Raw genomic sequence first — 5,261 nt, 5'->3', positions numbered from 1 at the left:
GGGGGCGAAGCATCAGGTGACTCAGAGGGAGGCTGTCTGGCAGGCTGACACAGCAGGCACAGGAGTGTGTCCGATGTTAACGACATGGATGCTGTGTGACAGCGGGTCTGCTAGCTGAGGCTGACAGTGTGCACGGCCTGGAGGAAGAGTGTGACGAAGTATCATAAGCCCACCTGTACAGCAACAGGGAGCAGGCCACAACACTGCTGAGGAACTTGGTCTGACATACACAAATTCAAGGACAGGACAAGCCATTACAAGAAATATGATGTATTGAGACGTCTTAAGACATAAACAAAAGAGCTTTTAGGGAGACACTTTCCTAGAATGTCATTTTGCAAAGCTCGTTTATTGCAATAGGCTCAAAGATCATCTAACTGTAAATGTGACACAGACATAGAGACATTCAAGTTAGAAATATAAAAGTCCAAGCAAAGCATCCTGAAAGTGAAGCCAGTCCAAACAGTGCTGAAACATTCCTCCCAAATACTGTAATGTATTCTACAAAACCGGTGAAAGCCAGAGTGCCAAAGGTGAGCCCATTTCCATACACGGACCTGCCTGAGCATGCAGGCACACTCAGGCCCAGTGCTGCTTCACCTCTGTAGCCAAAATGTCTCCACATCATTCAGCATTTACACATCACTGGCATATTATTACACTAAAGGGCCAAAATCTATGCTTTTCATTTAGGTTTCGTTTTTGAAGGCACACTTTGTGAGGGTAAAACCAGAGGTGTTGATGAGAGACGGTGTGACAATGGCAACACCTCAATGTGTATGTGCATCTGTCAGTGTGGCTGGTGCATAATTAGCAATGGGTGTGTTGGAGAATACACTGAGTTAAGCCAACTGCAGATCCAGTTTGCCCTGACAGGCTGAGACACAAACAGCTGATCTCTGAGGCCAAACACAACTTTGAAGGACCGGAAAAATGAGAAAACATGAGAGTCAGAGCCCTGCTGTGGGTGAGAACATCATGTGTAAAGTGGCTATCCAGAGCAGCGGGGGGGGGGCGTCCTGGAGGGGTCTGGTTGCAGGTCTGCAGGCTGGATGTCAACACTGACTGGGCCAGTGGGCACAAAACGACGCTACAACTTGCTTCTGCTCCATCCCCACAATAATATTCATCCCCCCCCGGTAGAGGACGGCAAGCAAGCGGGCAAAGTCCATGCGCGTTATGAAATGATGGTTGTTTTTTTTTAACAGCTGCAGCTTTAATAAAAAAAAAACCTTTTCACTGCAGCAGCTAAAAGCACAAAGAATGTCTGAGAAAGCGCCGTAATCATTGGCGAATTACGCGTAAAAAAGGACAAAGACACGGGAAAGATCTCGCAAACGTTAAAGACTGGCATTCAACAAATCGTTTAACACAACCTTGCCCGAGCTTCTTAACGACATGAGAGTACTGGCAGTGGGGGGAAAAACTGAATATTTCAACATACCCTCCTGTCAGACAGTTATCCAGGGGAGAACCATGGATGGTGCGCACCGGGGGAGGTCAATCCTGCTCCTGCCGCCGCTCCGCGTTTATTCCCCGGTTTAAGGGACAGGGAGTGTGTCGGTGTTTTGCCGGTGGAAAGCCTAATGAGAGAAGGAGGAGGAGGAGGAGAGAAAGAGGGAGGGACACACTGTCAGATGCAGGGAGGCAGGAGGGAGGAAGGCATACACACACACGCGCATACAGTCAGGCAGGCTGTGTGTTCAGGGGGAATGCGTAAAAGCCAAACAACGCTTGTGTCGCTCCAGCAAATATATCCCTCTCTGTCAACAAGTATTAAATCTGAATAAACATGCGGAAACACGCCAACAAGGTGACATAACCCCTTATTGTTTCCGCAGCAGCTGCATTCATGTACGTGTCAGGGAGTTTGACAGTATGAGAGACACAGAGCATTAACACGTACTGGGATTAGATGTTTCATTTTGAGGTAGATTCCCTCCCTTTTTTACTGAAATATTTAAAGCTCCAGCAGTACATCAGAGGAGCTGCTGTTATTTCTCGCAGTGTCGTCACAGTCCCTTTTGATTTCATCACTTTAGGTCCACTGCTGACAACACTCAGCCCTTAACTCCCTCACCTTTGCATACAGAGATGATGGAATTTATTAGCACAAAGGGCAGCGCGCCCTGAGTCACCCACTGTTGTAAACAAAAATAATGGGAATGCGCCCATGGGAACCAATAATACGATATCAGTTCCCCCATTGTGCCTGGTAAATTAACATGGTATTATTTTTGAAAGGCAAGCTGTGTTTGATGTAATTAATCTCTGATGAGGGGGTGATGTTGTTGATTTGATTAATCAGACAAAAGCAGGGCCAGAATGCTGCAGTTTAGATATATTATGACAATACAGAGATATTACCATATATACAGAATATACAAGGTCACTACTAACTAGACACTGTAAGCGCTCTGCTGTAGGACAACATAATTGTCTAAAATGTTTTGTGCCAAGGCTGGATTAACAAAGGGGCAAAGGGCAACTGCCCCAGAGCACCGAGGCTCCCAAATGCTCCAGGTTTAATGTGTGCTAGCTGGTTTGTGCTAATTTGATTGAACATTTATTCGGGAATATGTACCATGGTCATGTGAACATTGAGTGATACACTCCACTATATAACACTGCCTGACTCACAGTTGACCGTTCTAAAAAATGAACAAGCTGCAGAAGAACCACAAATATCCTCTTTTTTGTTCCACACATTCCTCTTTCTTGTCAAAATCTGGCGCCTACATTACCCACAATGCACAATGCAACTAGACCGCTGTTAAACTCGAGATTCAAGTGTGTTAAACTGGTATGCACAGCTCCCACTCTTGCCACAAAAGGCTTTATTCAACCTTTGTCGAGATTTGCATTAGTCCGCAATCAGACTTTGATGTGTAATGTTCCCCTTTAAAACGGAAGTCCTGTCTTGGGTCTCCGTGGCAAAATCTAGTTTTAAGACCCTCATTATTTCAGATTTGTGCTTTCTTAAATGAATTTGTTTAAAGCATAGACTGTATAAAACATGGACGTAGAATCTCTGTGACATCACCCGTAGGTTTCTGAAGCTCAGTGTGGTCGGCTCTGGCCGTCACCATCTTGGCAGTCCTGACTCTGCCAGCTCCCAGCAGCTAATCAAGGGCAAAGATGTGGAGCATGGTGGGAGCTGAGGCGGGCTGAATAAAGAGTGGGGTACTTAGCAGCTAAAGAGCCAGATAATAATAGGGACCAGAGCACCTTATTTGTACCCTGAGGCCCCCAAGCCGGTTAATCCAGCCATGTTTATTAGTCTTTATAACGTCTGGGTTATATGCTCATAGATGTGTGACAAATTGAAGGAAAGACAAACATGTTAGTAAGCATCAGTATATTTATATTGCTTTCCCAAGGCTGCATCATTGAGACCTTTTCACTGATAGAGTTCTAGATTAAATGAAATATGTCATTTCCATTTACAGAAAGGTATCCAGTTATCAGATCTCAACATGAAATCATTACTGTATGGCTCAGTTCAGGTTTCTGCTTTATGGGTGTCAAGGGCCACTTGTGTTTGACTTGGAGTTTGACACCTGTGCTACTGATTGCACTTCTGCCTCAAGGACATCAGTACAAGCTAGAATTCAAAAGCCACGTGTGTTTAAGTGGCTGTATTCCTGCTTTTCTCACAAAGCACCATGCTATAAGCCAACAAAAATTAAGGAACTCAAGCCAGTTAGTGAAGCATCTTTATCCTCTGCAGCTGGAAATAGCAGGTGACTCTTCATTACAGCGCAAATGACCAGGCCTTGGAGGAAAGTCACAAACGTGGAACATTAAATAAATGCACTGAGTGCAGTAATAATGCATATTCATGGCCAATCCGACATTATAATGTAAATAAGTCCTCTGGTCACAATTAAATTCTCCAAACAGGCTGAGTAAGCACAGAGACATCATTCAGTGCAGCTGGTTTGGGTTCAGCCATGCAACAACTCTAACTTCTCTGTACAGGATACATCCTGGATGCTGTTTGAAATGTGAGCTTGCAATTATACTTTTATATCAATTTATACCCTGCTCTGGAGCTCACAATTTATGGGGAAGCAGTTCTCTTTCCCCGAATACTGTGAAATATTAGCAAACTATAGTACTTACAGATATATTATGTTGTCTGACTGTGTTACATTTCTGTGTCTACATCTCGGAATGGACTCTTAACAACTCAGAGCACACCTTTAGCTAACACTGAAAACGTGTTAAGTCAATGTTTACTCTGGTCCAGTCCCAACTTAAAGTGCTGAGTTGTTATTTGATTCAAATTATTCAAATTATTATATATTCTAAATGACACCTTTCCCTTTGTGATTACTTTAGCCCCTGCTGTCAGGAGTGTTGCCCATATGTGAAACAAACAAAAGGAAGTTTAGCCAATAGATTTGTCAGATTGAATTGTTCTGATAGCACAGAAAGAAAAATAGACACTCCCGGTCGAAAGTAGTCTAAATAACTGTACCTAGGTCAGATTAAGATAAGATGAGATATACTTTAATGTTCTCCTTGGGAAACTTTTCTTGGGCTCAGCCTCACTGTGTTACAGTTCATTCATCACCGGTCTTAGCGGCCTTCTTACAATCATTCATGTATTAAAAGACAGTTTTAAAAGGCCAGTGTTCACACATTAAACACTTACAGTAATAAATCGATAAAACCAGTAAAACATAAATATTGCATATAATATTGCCTGTTCAACTGTAAAGCTGACAGTATTGTACATGCCAATGCAAATGATACTATGTATTCTTCACACAATACAGTATTTATCTGCTGATGTTTAACATTAGAACAATGGAACAGTTTTTATTACAGTTCAGCCTGAAACTCCAAACTTTCAGCCAGAAGGTAAGCTACTGGCCTCTAGTTCACTGGTTCCCAACCTTTTTCCTCAAGGGACCCCTTTTCTATCATTAGGTAAACTGACATCCCCTGCTTAAGTGACATATTTAGTAGATATTTTATATTATATTCAAAACTGTACAATTAAGTCAAATAGTGAACTCAGCAACTGCGAGAAGTTTGTGTACAACAAGTGATTTGGATAAATTTTGAGCAGATTATTTCCTGTTTAGGGAACTTTTTTATAGAATTGTCTGTCTGTATTATGTGTTTTTTTTGTTCTCTTGTTCATAGGTCTACTGTGTATATTTTTTACGTTTTCCAGCACGACCTAATACTGTGATACTGGGTGTCTTCAGAGGTGAAACAGACTTGAGGCAAGGCAATGAAATACTGGG

At 42.6% G+C, this 5,261-nt stretch overlaps 1 protein-coding gene across 5 annotated transcripts in view; it reads right to left on the bottom strand.

Annotated features, from left to right (window-relative positions):
- Positions 1 to 1,623, bottom strand: part of LOC118328286 (band 4.1-like protein 1) — a 77,936-nt gene extending 76,313 nt beyond the window's left edge. For 2 of the 5 annotated variants that reach the window (XM_035661942.1, XM_035661943.1), the window contains exon 1: positions 1,445 to 1,621. The gene's annotated coding sequence lies outside the window, so the exon portion shown is untranslated. Of the gene's footprint in view, positions 1 to 1,444 lie in introns of all 5 variants that reach the window. The other 3 variants (XM_035661941.1, XM_035661940.1, XM_035661944.1) reach the window with 3 other exon arrangements.
- Positions 1,624 to 5,261: the final 3,638 nt, after the last annotated feature.

Source organism: Morone saxatilis, unplaced genomic scaffold (genome assembly GCF_004916995.1).
Source record: "Morone saxatilis isolate NCDOM2014 unplaced genomic scaffold, NCSU_SB_2.0 Contig18, whole genome shotgun sequence".
NCBI classification, from domain to species: domain Eukaryota; kingdom Metazoa; phylum Chordata; class Actinopteri; family Moronidae; genus Morone; species Morone saxatilis.
Note: the sequence above shows the minus strand (reverse complement) of the source record. Positions and strands in the feature narration are given on the sequence as shown.